Genomic DNA, 14,634 nt, shown 5'->3' on the forward strand with positions numbered 1-14,634 from the left:
AAAACGGTATATAGAAATCTAAATCAAACAGAAGCTAGAAAATGGACAATACAGATTGAATTTTACCATATATATCAATATCTAAAGACAAAACAAAGAAGTTTTTAAAGCCAAAAGTCGACAGTAATGATTTTTAAACATATAGCATTTCTATGAGCACAGAATTATGACGACATATTGGGTTCTTCAAAATACCCTCAAAATAGGGAAAACACCGTTCGGTGCTGTTAACTATCAATCAGCGGCAATCAGAGTATGAGGCAATGAGCTGGAATAAGTCCAATTAAGTTGGAGCGAAAACCGTGTCTTGTTGTTACGTCGCTCTCTTATCTTTGATAGTAGCCACGCCCGTTTGGCTAGCGATCAGTCAGTGACAGGTTTCCGCTACCGAAAGCGGTTTTTAGATGTTTAGTTTAGTTTCACTTTTTTTCTGGGTGCATCCATCGTCAAATGTCAGCCATTTTCAGTGCAGCATTCGCTATGCAAGGCTGCTTAGATCTGATTTGCTGCATTTAGAATATGTTGCGAAAAAACTTGATCAAGTCAGCCAATTAAGATCTATGACGTTGTTAATACGTACCACATTTTGAAACTAACGCTTTGTTTCGTTTTTGCAGATTTATCAAGAAAGAAGCGGATGAGAGAAAGTCGAGAAAAATTTGATCACTTTCTAACTTGCTTTTGTTTTTGCAGGTTTTATGATATTTGTGCTTTACTGGCTGTTCGTTCAGGAAATATTACCAGGTACCATCTTATGCTCTGTAGCTATTTTTGTGATCTCTAATTGCATGATTTTTGTATTCTACAGATTTCAGAAGCCAGTAAAGCCTAAAAAAGGGACATATAGTACTTACAATTCAAAAGTCATTCAAGATTATTGTTATTGGTTTTCAGTATTGTATGATGTACAAAAGTGGATTTTGAATGTTTAATAATTTTATGTGAGTATTTATATATTTTCTATCATTATAATTCATATAATTTCATATATACCAAACTTCTTTTTTTAGAATGGAATTTATTTGACATAAAACAAAAAGCCGAAGCTTGTCTGAAATAATAACAACATGTTTGTTTATGGTAAACACTGCATGCAAGTGCTTTTGTTTTCCTTTAAATATTTTGTTAAAATGCAGATCACACATTTTTTTGGAAGTAAAAAGGTTTTGTCCGCAGTCTTTCATAACCATATTAGAGTATGTTTTGACCAAAATTAAAATTAAAACCTGTTCCAAAACATAGCAGCACAGTTTTAAGGTAAGCACTTCACACAAATGATTTGGTCGTCCACATTTTGATTTTGTTACATGTTGTTTTGCAGTGATTGCGATGTACACGAAAATAATAGGACAGCTGATGCAACAAATTTATTTTAGCTGGATGAAATTAGCAAAGCAGGAACAAACAAATTTCATACGAAACAACATGTGATATAAGAAAGTATTTGGTAAGAGTTTGATACCAAATGTACACGACATTAGCTTTGAAAGCAGCTTTTGGTAAGTTTCTTTTCAAAATGACCTCATCGTATGTTTAAACGCTTACTACTTGTTCTGATTTCACAGACAAAACGGACTTGCAGTTTCCAAAAGTCTAGCTTTCTCTTCTACTACCGAATACAAATTCAAAGCTTTTTCACATCTTCTCCTTCAAATTTAGTCGATGGAGGTCACAGACTTTCACATTTAATTTAGCAGCACAAGGCAAAGTTTGGAGGTAAATTTACAGTGTGTGAAAAACGCTTTTCCACTTTACATCTTGTAGTTTGTTTGTACAAAGTTGTAAATCAACCCTTTCAGTAACTATTGATTGTCTCCATTGATGCTGTGACTGATCTTGTGATTATATTCCTAAAGTGAGTGTGACGTCATAATGCTTTGATGCAGTTTTCAGTCCAAAGCTGTTTGTTTTCTGTCTTTATTTAGACCCAAAGACTGTTGACTATCAACCTTACGAGACTGTCTGTGGACAAAGATTTTTGTTATTATTACAGAAGTTAATGAAGGACAAAGAGTTAAATAGCCGAATAATGACAAATACATACAAAAAATGTGTTAACTTAAAATTATACAATATTTTCGAATCACTTTTCAGGAACGTGCATGCAAAGTACAGCTGTTGGTACACAACCATAATCACAATCCCATGGTTCAGATCGGACAAGCCTTCTACGTCTTACACATCAGCTTACTGCACTACAACTGCACAATTACTGGTTAGTGCACATTTGTAAACTTCTCCTGGATGTGTTTATATCGCAGATTAGGAACATCCAATAGATTTCATTCCACGACAACTTTCACGGTTTTCGGGAAGAAAATAAGCGTAAACGACATTTAAGTGAACTAGTATGCTTTTCCTGGTAGACTTGTACAAAACCTCCCTCCGGGCCACATCGTAACGATACTCCGCAATCAAAATCATGTTATCCTTCTACCCATCATAACAAGGGAAAAACAAGTTTGGCTTTATTGTTATTCTTTGCGTAAAAACACTGACATATAATTTGTGATTTATATCAATACTTCTCCAATTGAACAACACACCCGCAATAATTGTTTTTCAAAACTACCATTTATATTGAACTTTGCTGTTTAAAGCAAGTTCTCAAATTAACCCAACAACGCATGCGGCCAATCTCATATTATCTCCAGATCCCAAATCTTTACAAAAACAACTCAGATTCACGTTTTTACCAAAAGCATTTTTTTTTTATTTGGCAGCGCTGTGAAGTTGCATGCTTATTATTTATTATGATTTTCAGCGCTGCCGCTGCGTGCTTTAAGTCGGTGCGCCGCAATTTTGTTTTATATGCCTTTAATTTTTTTAAAGGCAAGAGTTTTGGTAAAACTCTGGACTGTGATAATTTATGGTAGGTTTATGATAAAGCCCGAACTTGTGATACGTTTGCATCGAATATCGCTTGACATATCGCCGCCCGACAATAGTTATTTAACGGAGCGGTATATTAGGAACAGTACTTAAATAAATACTGATAAACTGTTAAGTTAAATGACGAATATAACGACCAAAAAAGACGTAAAAAAGCGACGTGCTTTATTATTCAAACGTTCCGGAAAATATCCAAACATGGACCAATATTATTGACATAATTATAAAATGGAAAAAATTGTCATTTTAACCGGATTTGTTGACTATTCAAACGACCTTAAAATGTAGAAAGTGTAATAACGTACAAATTCAACATTGAATACGACGTAACTTTATGCGGTCACAAATATGTTTCTGTTTGACGTCATAATGTCAGTACGAATTTCGTGGATTTAAGTTTGCCGAGGGTTTCCATTTTTTTGTTGCTTTGTATTTAGTTTGACCTCTTCAAACGCTTTTAGTTTCCAAGTTTCTCTTGCGAGGTTCAGCATATAGCCACGCTTATTTCTTCGTCAATCATAACTTTGCATTTAAAACTCTTTACGTTTTTCTGTATCTTCGCACAAACGGTTTGCAGTAGTGCGAAAAAAATGGCCAAAAATATCTATTTGAATTTTGTACTAAAGATGACAGACGATTTATCTTCAGAAATTGGTAAGTGACATCTGACTTTATTAAGTTCACTGGCTACTCAATGCTTAATGTAGGGATTATTTAAACACTGTTAAACGCGTTCACGTTTTGGTGGCGCTGAAAGGTGGCAAATTTAAATTCGAAAATTGCCTTCTTAATTGCGCCATCTCACACGCAACAATGCTTGTTGAACGACGAAAACAATCGTGCCGCTGCCTAGCAACCGATTGTATCATAATCCTGGAATGCAAAACACAGACAACACAAAACGCTGGTGTCTGCCAGGTTATACACATAAGCACTAAGAAATATCTGATAACAGTGTTTTCAATAACATTGCATCATAGTGACGATGGAAAAACATCGTAAAATTTGTGTTTTTTTACGGGAACTGAAATTTACCTTTGCCCTCATCCAGGAAAAAACAAGAAAGCGGACATAGTTGATAATAAGTATTGTAGCGTGCACAGAATTAACAGAATCACAGAATTTCTAGTCCATTAGGTTTGCTGATTGTACAAATGTATACATTCAACATTTTTATGCTTTTTCCAGTTGAAGGGGCGTGTCGCAAGAGTAGTGAAAAAAGACATGAAGAAACTGATTGTCAAGAAAGGCCGTGGCCGCTATAAGAAATACAGCAAAGGCCGGATTCTGGCTTTCAACCTTTTCCAATTATCGCAGTATTACGAGCAACTCATACACAACATAACCGGGGTAAATTTATAAATTGATGTTTTGATTTGGCAGATATGTTTTGTTGCCGTTTGTAGTTTGAATCCTAATGTTAGTTAAATGTACTGGTTGGTTTGTTTTTGTATGTGAAAAAATATGGAAATTGGACGCTTTCGAATAGGTATATTTTAGGCTATCTTAATAACTTTACTGTAGAAATACATTTTTTTGCTAAAGCACTTTTTTTAATCAGTAATTATTATAACTAATGCTTTCAAAAAGTTTTTTAGAAGTTTTTGCTCAGATATTTTACCTTTTCTTGGTCTAGTTTTATTTTACTGTAATTTTTTTCCTGGCTAACTTGGAACAAATTTGTTTGCAGAACAAGCAGATAGACTGCACCGTACGAAAGCCCAAGCTGGTCTTGGACACAACGAAGGAAGGAGCGGTAAGAAAACTTGTCTTTTGTTAATTACAATTTATTAAAGCAAGCTAACGGTTTACAAAACAAATAATTGGAAAAAAATTCTTCCTAATTACCACAGAAACATGTTTTGAAGATTTTGTTAACCGCAAAATTGTTTTGTTGCAGAACGCTAGGTCACGGGATTCCCCAAACCCAGTTTTCATTTACTTGCACCATTCCCTTACCACGTTAGCAACCTAATGAACAGTAGATGCGCAACATATTTTTATTAACCGCAAAATTCTAATTTGAGGTCAAGTCAGATATCCGTTAAGGAGCGTATACGTCGTATATACATTTCATTGCTATCGCTTCTGCAACCGCCAAATAAAATCTACCCAACAAAACGGAATGAAAAGCACCAAATACGGGAATGCTATGAAACTTGTACTTTAAACTTAAAAATGGAATCTCCGCGCTCGTTGTTTGGTGGATGAAGGCTATAATAAACCTTGTACTTATTGATTTAAGTTTAGCATGCTAGGGGAACTTGTGTATATTAAATAGATTTATTTAATACAATGAAATTTGTTGTCACTTGCAGACGTGTAAATAGACAGCCGTTACTGATGACTGCTTGCAAAACCTCAAAATATACGCTGACGATTTGTTTAATACTTTACTCAACGTGGGACAAAAAAAGAAAGAAGTACAGAAACAAATCAGGAAAGATGAAAAGGTGAGTCAAAGTTGAACTTGCAAAGTAAAATTAAGTTTATTTTCACACTGGATCGTCAAATTCAACTTTTAAGCAAGCAAAACGAATATGTAAGCTAAATTATAATTTTACTGCTGTAATATTTAAATCAAAACAGACCTAAAAGGAGTAACTGGGGAAGTAACTAAATGTAAGCAATTTTAAAATATCTTGCTTGAACAGCAGTGACTCGAAAAAAAAACAACAGTTTACTCTGTGGCTTCGAATCTGTATGCACTGTCTACAGCTTCTATTTAAAAAATCCTAATTGCAACACTACTTTACTCTGGGATATATTTTTTTTATTCTAAAGAATATTAAACTCCATTCATTATTTTATTTCGTAGTTTTGCTGACAGTTTCAAAAAAAATGTTTTGCAGAATCTGAATAAATTCAAAGAGCAATACGCAAAACGGCTTCAAGGTGTCAGTAGCTCTACCAACTTACATGGGATAAATTGCCGATGCGTTAAGTGCCGGATACCATGCGAATTGCAACGACGAGGAATGTGACGTCACGCACATCGCGCAAAAAATCCAATAAATTAGGCCTGAAGTAAACCTGCTTAACGTATGATAAAAACCACGTGGCGTGACAGAGTTAAACAGCAAGTCGGTTTAAATCTTATCAGCTTAAATGTCAGCTAATGAATTTGAAGTGATATCAAAATGAAAAACGTCAGCAACAGAAAAACTAAAAAACAAAGTCACAGGTTGGAGTTTGAAGCAATTAAAATTGTTGAAGGGAAATAAAAAAAGCATATAACAGAGTAACGGCAACGTACAGTTCCAACTTTCACAGCAGGTTTGATTTTTAAAATATTTATGTTCTACCAAGAAACAGAAAGCGGAAACTGATTTGCTGTAAACTATCAAAAATATATTATCAGCTTTTGTCATTTTTTCTTCTATATTCCAGCATGGCGCGTTTTATTACAGATAGAATGCGCACAAATTACGTCACAACACGACACGTGCCTATTTCAACGAACGTTGCTCCAGGAAAATCAATTGAAGTTTTTCTCTGCATTTTTGACGAGACTTGCTGATTACTTGTATCAGCTCTGTGATTGGTCGGTTTTCGGGCGCGGGAGTGACGTTTGAGAAGCAAGCGCTATGATTGGTCGAAAAAAAAAGAAAAAAATGAGACAACTTGTTCGATCTTGTTCAATGGTGAAGGAAGCTGTGTCGGTGGAGCGACTCACCAATTGAGAATAAACAGGTAGTTTGCGAGTTGTAAATTAACTAGCCTGGTGTTTGTGCAGAATAAACTCGGGTGCACACTTGTTGACTTCTGTACATATACCAGAATAACATTTACCAGAATATGTTTGACTTATTTATCAAATACACGATATTGCTGCTGGATCGTATGTTTCGGGTCGTCGGATGGTTTCAATCGCTTCGGAGAAACATCTACCACAGCGAAGAAGAATTACTTTATGAAACTTCCTAAAATAGGCGAGTAAATAAATGATTGAAGTTTATGTACTTATCTATATTTTTGGCGTTAAATGGTAATAGTTTGTATGTCCAAGTGTTGGCAGTATAAAGTGCACTTATTCTGTCTTCGCATGTTGGCATAGTTAAATATTTCATAAACTATAGTTTACATGTTGCCTTGAATTCCAAATACTGCTTCTGCTTTGTTTTGCAGGGATTGGATTTCCGGCGGAAGCGTAACGAAGATGGGGGAACTTTCGGCTTCAAGTTAAGTTGATTGTTTTAATGCTTATATAATGCTAGGTTACCTAAAATAATATTTGCTGCATACACTGACGACTCATAATAGTTTGCAGAAAGTTAGTAAGAGTTTTAGGCAGAAGTGTTTAGAATGAGCGTCAAATATGCTATACATGAAATTATTTAAAACAATTTACAGTTTCAATGCTGGTACATCCACGTTTATATTTACTCAAATGGTTTTGGTTTCAGATCATGGCGTGACTAAGGTTTAAAGACTTCTAAATCTGAACTTGACAGAAATCGCACTGAAGCTTTAATGTAAGTAAACTATAAATAGAAAACACGAGCGTTGTGAAGTTAAACATAGATTAGAATTTAAACTATCATTTATACCGTTGCTTCAAAGGATAGCAAGCCCGGTGTGTTGCATGGCATGATCTTTGTGCATGTTACATTGTTTTGCATGTCACGTGTGTTTGTGAGCTGCTATTCAGTTGTCAGCATCGGTAGAATTGATTAAAATTGCAATATTCCTTTTGGCACATGTTTAACAGAATGCGATTGAGATATTAGCTTTCTATTATATTAGTTTTAGGTTTTTTATCAAACCAGAATGCTGTTGTTAGTTTTGTTGCAGACGTTCGAAGCAGCAGCCAAACGTCAGAAACAACTGCGGTGACAAAGATTGTGGAGAAACCCTGATCGGATCAACGTAATTGAAGCACAACATTCCAAATGTTAAGTGTTTATCTTACCTAGTTATGTTACTTTTGAAGGTCGCTGGTCGCGTCAATTAAATCTAATAACTATATGATTCCATTTAAATAAGACGGAAATACTCATGCCTTCCAAATAGGCGAATGAGTAAAACTTGCTACAAAAGTTATGTTATATTTTGTTTATATGCCACTGGCCGCGCACTTACCATTTATATACATGTTTTTTTAGTCACTTCGATAACATCAGGAGAAACAACTGGGAAACATTGGTGGGTCTTCGCGTGGATAGGATCCTTCAACTGGATAGGAATGACGCAATCAGCGATCGATGACGTCATCGTGCACTTTCGGTTTAACCTTCGCATGGTCCTGATCCTTTCACATGTAGATGACCGTGATGACGAAACCTGCGATCGATGACGTCATCGTGTACTTTGTATTTGTCCACTAATAAACAATCTTTCATACACGTTATATTTGGTACACTTCAAATACACATCAGCATTGTTTATCAGTTTGCGTGTGTAATATATTCTGCTTTAACGCCTCTGTGCATCGTCCAAACTTTATTCTCTTATATGAGTTGTTGTGCCGCCATTTTTAATGACAGAACAATTCCTTGTCCTTACTAACTTAGTGTTTTCCACACTCCATCACTGTTTTTTCACCCTTTAAATCTTCCACAATCTATTTTTAGTCCTGTTTCTTGCGTTGTTGCGAAACAAATTTTCCTGATAACATATGTTATAGCTACATCTAATACACAGAATGATTTTTTTAATAATTAATTTCCCATAATTTTCACGATATTTCGTTCTACGTCGCTTTCGTATTTCCCTTGCTCACAACATTTTATTATTGTTAGAAATTTCCACCCTTTTGGTCCTTGAAAAGTTTCAATTTTGTCCCACGAATCTTAAAATCTATAACATATCTCCGTTCCCCACTAAACTTCTACATCGTCCATTTAACGTCTGTCCTTTAGTTTGTCGCAGTAGTACCTTTTTTGCCTAACCATGTGTGTGAAACTTGTTCTTTGTTTACTTCAATAATACTAAACAACACGTTTTATTTCGGTTCGGTGTGTTGTTTTTTTGAGGTAAACCACCAATCAGAGCAACATCGCAAAACACAAGAGAATTAGTTTACAAAAAAAATTGTCCTTGGGTTACCAGGATTCGATCCCATTACTCACTGCTTTCTACCATTTGCTGCAAACCACTACACTAGCAAGCTGCTTGTTGATTATTGAATGATTTTTTTATATAACTCTAGAGCCGCAGTACTTATAAAAAAAGCTCTGGTACTACAACATATAAGGACCACTTAAAGCTGGGATGTTCGTCACCAGCCGTGGTGTAGAGGTTAGTTCCTTGCTTCTCAATCCTCTCACCACTGTTCGAACCCCGGTAAAGATAAACTCTGCCCCGGTAACCGATAACACACTTTGGGTTCGAACGTTGCCCCTCTGATAGAACTCTGTGGTGATCCTCCTTGATTGAGGTCTCTCCCCGTTGTAACAATCTCATCTCCCGCTTCCCAGACTCTAAGCCGCAGCCAATGGCCATAAGCCGTCAGTGAGCTAAAGTTTTTCCCCTTCTCTATGTGTGTCACTCCACTCTCAAACCTTAAGACCGTACACCTATCTAAATGAGATCACAATTAAAAGGTAATTTTGCACTTTTTTGGAAAACCGCCCAATATAATACAACAAAAAAGGTGGGGAATGTTGTAGAGTAGTATTTTTAGACACTTTTGGGGGGCTTAAGAGGTGGAGGGCCCTTTGGGCCCTGCTTGCGCCGAAGGCGCAAGCCCTTTGTGCGGAGAGGGTTGAGGCTTCTTCGCATCACTTTGGGGGGGGAGGGGCTCGATGGCTTCGATTCGAACCATTGGCTTCGAACCGGCGCTTTATCTATTTACCCACTACACCGCGCAAGCGCCCTTCGGTCTAAGGGCTAAACTGACTTATGACTTGTTCTTTTCGTCGATTCTTATGTCATCAAACAAAATATTTCTGCGTTTGAACGATCAGCGTGAGGTTCGTCAGCTTATGGGGGCCATGGAAGCCAGTCAGGGGGATTGGGGGCACTCATGGAAACGGGTTAGGCCCATGGGGTGGCTTAGAGAGTGATGAGATCAGAGCGGGGAGAAGCCTCAATCAAGGAGGGTCACCAGTGAGTTTTATCAGAGGGGCAACGTTCGAACCCGAAGTGTGTTATCGGTTACCGGGGCAGAGTTTATCTTTACCGGGGTTCGAACAGTGGTGAGAGGATTGAGAAGCAAGGAACTAACCTCTACACCACGGCTGGTGACGAGAAACCCAGCTTTAAGTGGTCCTTATATGTTTTCGGTTCTAGGCTTCAGCCAAAAACTAAGCAGTGATGCAGCTTTTGGAATTCGAACCCAAATTTCCAGCATATGAGGACAGGATCTTCACCGCTACACCACGAGAGGTGACGGCAAACCCACCCAAAAATGATACATTTGTGAGTTAGACGATTCCTTCCCGAAAAAAATAACAAATTTTGGGAGAGGGTTAGAACTACAAACCATAAGTTTTATCGACCAAGCAGCTTACCATTAGACCACAATGGACACGAAATCGCAGGGCGGGTTTCCTTAATGATATCGATTTCTTTTCTTACCTATTATTGTCTTAATTTTTGGACACACAGACCATACATGTAGACGATTTTTTAGTGGTTGGGCAAGCAGCTCGTTAGTACAGTGGTTATGCAGGCAGGTAGTAAGGTTGAGAGTAAGGCAGACAGGCAGGCAGTAAATCTCCAATTCACTGGTTCGAACCTCTGAAAGGTCGAAAGGCTGGATAGAAGTTCACAGAAAGTCTTGCAGAAGGGCTGTCTGTCCGCTTGCAGAGAAACTGACTGAAGTGACGTAGGAAGGCTGCAAACCGACGTTTTAGGCCAGAAAAACTTGATTTTTACGAACAACTTCACAAGTGTGGCAACCACAACACTTTGGACATATGTGAGGGACCATAACGTTACTTAATGTTGCAGTTGGATCGGAGTACGACAATTCTGGTTCTAATCCCACCGGAAGTCTCAAAATCTGCTGATAGGAAGTTGTGTAAGGTCCAAATCTTTTTGCTCTTACGTTCTAATTTTACAGATTTTTGTTTGTTTGTTGACCTCCCGTTACGACTGACTTGGGATCTACACTGAACCCTATCCAACAATACGGAAATATGGGGTCTAACAAGAATAAATATGGTATAACTGCATCAAGCCAATGGAGGATAAAAATGACATAAAAATGTCAAAAAAACGGCAACCTAAAATAGCGTATATTATGGCATAGAATGTAGAAGCATAACTTGAAAACATACTACAATGAAAGATGTTAAGTACAAACAAAGACCAAAACCAATAAAATTACAAAAAAGACACAATTATGAGTCTTTAAATATCCTAATATAGAATATAGTATAGAATTACGAAACACACCTAGAATAAACACAGTGCTATATGTGTACACAAATTAACGGCAAAACAACGTTTTAAGTAAACAAATAAAATAACAAACAAGTACGAGTAACACGCACGCAAAAATAAGCAACATTTAAATAAACGTTCAACAGTGTCTGTACTCATGCCAAAAGTTTGGTTATAATTCAGAACTATTAACAAAATAATATAAGTAAGCATTGCCAAAATTGACGATGAACAAGAACTAAATTACATAAATATTTTAGAATGTTAGAATTTACAATAAACGACAAAACGCAAAAATATAATTACGATACAAATGTAGCTTTAACTTACTCAATACACAAAGTTGTTTTTTATTTAAGCGAACACAGAAATGTGAAAACAAAACATAAGTTCGAAGTTCTTCGGAAAGTAAGTTCTTTTTCGGGAACAGAGCGTCGAGAATGTGGATGAAGATCGTCCGCTGATTGTATGGTTGTTGTTCCAAGTCTGAATATGATAGGAGTGCTTCAACTTGTGGCCAACATCGTCCATAGAATGAACTCCAATCTTCACTCGACATCGGAGCTCCTGAAACAGAAACATACAAGAGACAAAACAAAGCAATTCCATACTTTCATACAGATCGCTTAACATATTCGCAAAATATAATATACTGAAAGCTAGACAGTGTGCACCATGTTGGCTATAAGCAACCTAATTGAAAAAAGTAAATTGTTCGACTATAATTTGCTGCATACAAACGCCTTAAGTTCATTAAGTGTTAAAATAATTTTTAAATGCGCTTACTTATTAATATGAATGATTTAATCGATGCTGACAACTGAATAGCCGCTCTAACACACAAGTGACATGCAAAACAATAAATGTAACATGCACAAGCATCATGCAAAACAACAACAGGCTTGCTATTCGTTGCAGCAACGGCTAAAGAGTCACAACTATTATTAATCCCCTCTAATTCATTGGTTGATTTGCAAACATTTTATTATAGAAACTCCCGAACCGGTAGTTATGCAGCACAACGTCTATCTAAAAGAATGTAATTCATGTAGATTTGCCTTAACACGTACCTGTATATAGTTCCAATTCTTCCAATGGTTAGTTCAAGCGCAAATCCGACTCCATTACGCAATGCCTTCACGACATACAGGAGATCTGCAGCAAAAACACAAATATTAATTCCTGACGAATTATAGTGCATACAAAATAAAGTTATAAAATTAACCACTTCTAACTCTACTCCTGCCTCACAGCTCTTTTGCTTACTCTGTGTTACGTAGTATCTGTAGATTTAACATTATTCTGGTTACTTAACTTATTAAGTATTTCCGATGTATGCAGTTCCCATTCATCTAGTGATCAGTCCAATGACGATATTATTCCCCAGTGTCTTAACCGCAAACGGGAGATCTGAAATAAACAATGTAAATATTAAAGTTCGATGACTGTTGGTTTTAGAAATGAAAATAAAATAATATTAGTGCATATTTGACGCTCCGTTTGTTAACGCTTCTAATCTTTACTCCTGCCTCACAACTAGTAAGCTAAACTCAAAACAAACGACTGTTACAAACCAGGGAACGCCAAATAAGCAACATCACATTTAACTTTCTGGTTACTTAACTTAATTAGGCCTTTCCGATCTTTCCATCTTCTTCGATCACTCCGCCTCCAGTAATTGTCTGCAAAACAAAATATAAGCAGTACCAGGAATTTGACATAACGTAATATTAATTACAAAAAGCTTAACTATATACCAACATGTGAAGACAGGATAAGTGCACTTTTATACTATTTCCCCATGTTGGCCCCTACATATGATACTACGTGATACAAGTTAATAGATAACATATAAAAATACATTTACTCGCCTGTTTTCGGAAGTGTGTGTTGTGAGCCAACGAAGCCCTCTTCCGTAAGAACGATGTTTCAGCGTCCAGCCAATCAATTCCCGAAGCCATCCAACGACCTGAAACAAAGTGATCCAGCAGCAGTATATAGTGTATTTGAAAAGTGAATTAAACATAAACGCATAACATATAACAAGGTATCAGTGCGAGTTTACTACTACAAAGACACCAAACAAGTTGATTTACAACTCGCAAATTACCTGTTTATTCTCAATTGGTGAGTCGTCACATCGACACAGCTACCTTCACCAAGTTGTTCGCAAGGAGTGACAGACCGAAGGCGCAAGGACAAAGTCGCCTCACTTTTTTTCTTTTTCTTTCAACCAATTAGAACGCTTGCTTCTCAAACGTCATATGGGCGCTCTTCAACCGTCCAATGACAGGCTTTGTGCATCAATCAGTGAATTCCACTTCGGGCTGGTTGATTGATTGCGGGAGGCAAAAATCTTGGAATGATTGGCGGCTGAACTGTTGTGACGTGGCTTGACTTGATTGGTTCTTGTGACACAATTGCTTGCTGGTAGAATCCAAAGTTCGTTAGGATTTGTAACCAAACAGCACAAATAGGTTTAGCCATCCGTTTAATTGTCCCGTCATCGTCAAAATGTAATGCAACTTCATTAAAGAAAAAGTTTTATTTTACTTGGTGTGTTGTTGCGTAGACGAAATAAGTATTAAAAACGTTGTTATGTTTCGTTTTCCTTTACCAACGACATTAAATTTTGTGCCATTGGGGCGACTAAACATACAACCAGCTTCAAACATTCTGGCAATTAACATTTTTAGAAGGAGTCTGTACATGTATATAGCTGCCTACTACGTATAAATCCAAAGCAAATGTTTAGCCCAGTGGCTCCCAAACTTTTTCGGCAAACTTCTCCCTTAGCAGTTTAAACATTTTCATTTCTCCCTAATATACTACGTAGTAGATGCTAAACAATACAAAGATCATTAAACATTGGATCTTTTATCAACTTTACAGGTTATATTTCCAGAGCTGAAGCATCTATTTACAAAGCACATGTAAAAATTAAAGTCAATTTTCCCCTCAAGTTTCAAAATCCATCTCTTGGGAGGAATTCCTTCTTAAAAACAAGATGACAAGAGACGTCTGTGCTTAAATATAGCTGCTAATTTCTTTTCATTTGCCCTCTTGACATAGAACTCAAAGATACAGAAGCAAAATGTTTAATATTAAAAATGCAAGTAAGAAAATGAAACTATTTATCACACTTTACAGACAGTAACATGAAAAACAAACTTAAATGAGATGAAAACCAAAACATAATCACACATATGCATGGTTTGTCACAATTTGGTGTAAGAGTTATACCCACTTGTTCAACGTACTGTACTGGCATTTTCCTAAATTTTATTGTCTTTTTGACATGCTTTTAGTGCTACATTTTTATTAGTGACTTTTTTGTTGATGGACATGGTCTAAAAGAAATTCTATGTGTTGTTTATCTCACAGTGAAGAATGGTGCCCGGTCAAGTTTGT

The 14,634-nt window shown here is 36.6% G+C and overlaps 3 long non-coding RNA genes across 10 annotated transcripts; 2 read left to right on the forward strand and 1 right to left on the reverse strand.

The window, feature by feature from the left end:
* The first annotated feature begins 255 nt into the window (after nt 1–255).
* On the forward strand, nt 256–5,791 carry LOC145228676 (uncharacterized). Of its 6 annotated transcripts, none has more exons than XR_013860164.1 (10): nt 256–744; nt 809–941; nt 1,011–1,257; nt 1,322–1,499; nt 1,566–1,716; nt 2,095–2,215; nt 4,081–4,242; nt 4,583–4,648; nt 5,211–5,345; nt 5,745–5,791. It is a non-coding gene; the product is annotated as an uncharacterized LOC145228676 (long non-coding RNA). The 6 variants fall into 6 exon arrangements; XR_013860160.1 differs by lacking the exons at nt 5,211–5,345; nt 5,745–5,791 and adding an exon at nt 4,793–4,898 and having other exon boundaries at nt 1,011–1,080; nt 1,137–1,257; XR_013860159.1 differs by lacking the exons at nt 5,211–5,345; nt 5,745–5,791 and adding an exon at nt 4,793–4,898.
* Nucleotides 5,792–5,793: 2 nt separating this feature from the next.
* LOC145228732 (uncharacterized) lies at nt 5,794–8,839 on the forward strand. 3 transcript variants are annotated; one of them, XR_013860234.1, is made up of 5 exons: nt 5,794–6,168; nt 6,303–7,073; nt 7,299–7,367; nt 7,676–7,786; nt 7,998–8,839. It is a non-coding gene; the product is annotated as an uncharacterized LOC145228732 (long non-coding RNA). The 3 variants fall into 3 exon arrangements; XR_013860235.1 differs by having other exon boundaries at nt 5,794–5,919; XR_013860236.1 differs by lacking the exon at nt 5,794–6,168 and having other exon boundaries at nt 6,610–7,073; nt 7,687–7,786.
* Nucleotides 8,840–11,059: 2,220 nt separating this feature from the next.
* Nucleotides 11,060–13,088, reverse strand: LOC145228748 (uncharacterized). The gene is made up of 2 exons (XR_013860256.1): nt 12,294–13,088; nt 11,060–11,790 (listed from the first exon to the last, which is right to left on the reverse strand). It is a non-coding gene; the product is annotated as an uncharacterized LOC145228748 (long non-coding RNA).
* Between the last annotated feature and the right edge of the window lie 1,546 nt (nt 13,089–14,634).

The sequence above is a fragment of the Phallusia mammillata genome, chromosome 5 (assembly GCF_965637545.1).
Source record: "Phallusia mammillata chromosome 5, kaPhaMamm4.hap1.1, whole genome shotgun sequence".
NCBI lineage: Eukaryota > Metazoa > Chordata > Ascidiacea > Phlebobranchia > Ascidiidae > Phallusia > Phallusia mammillata.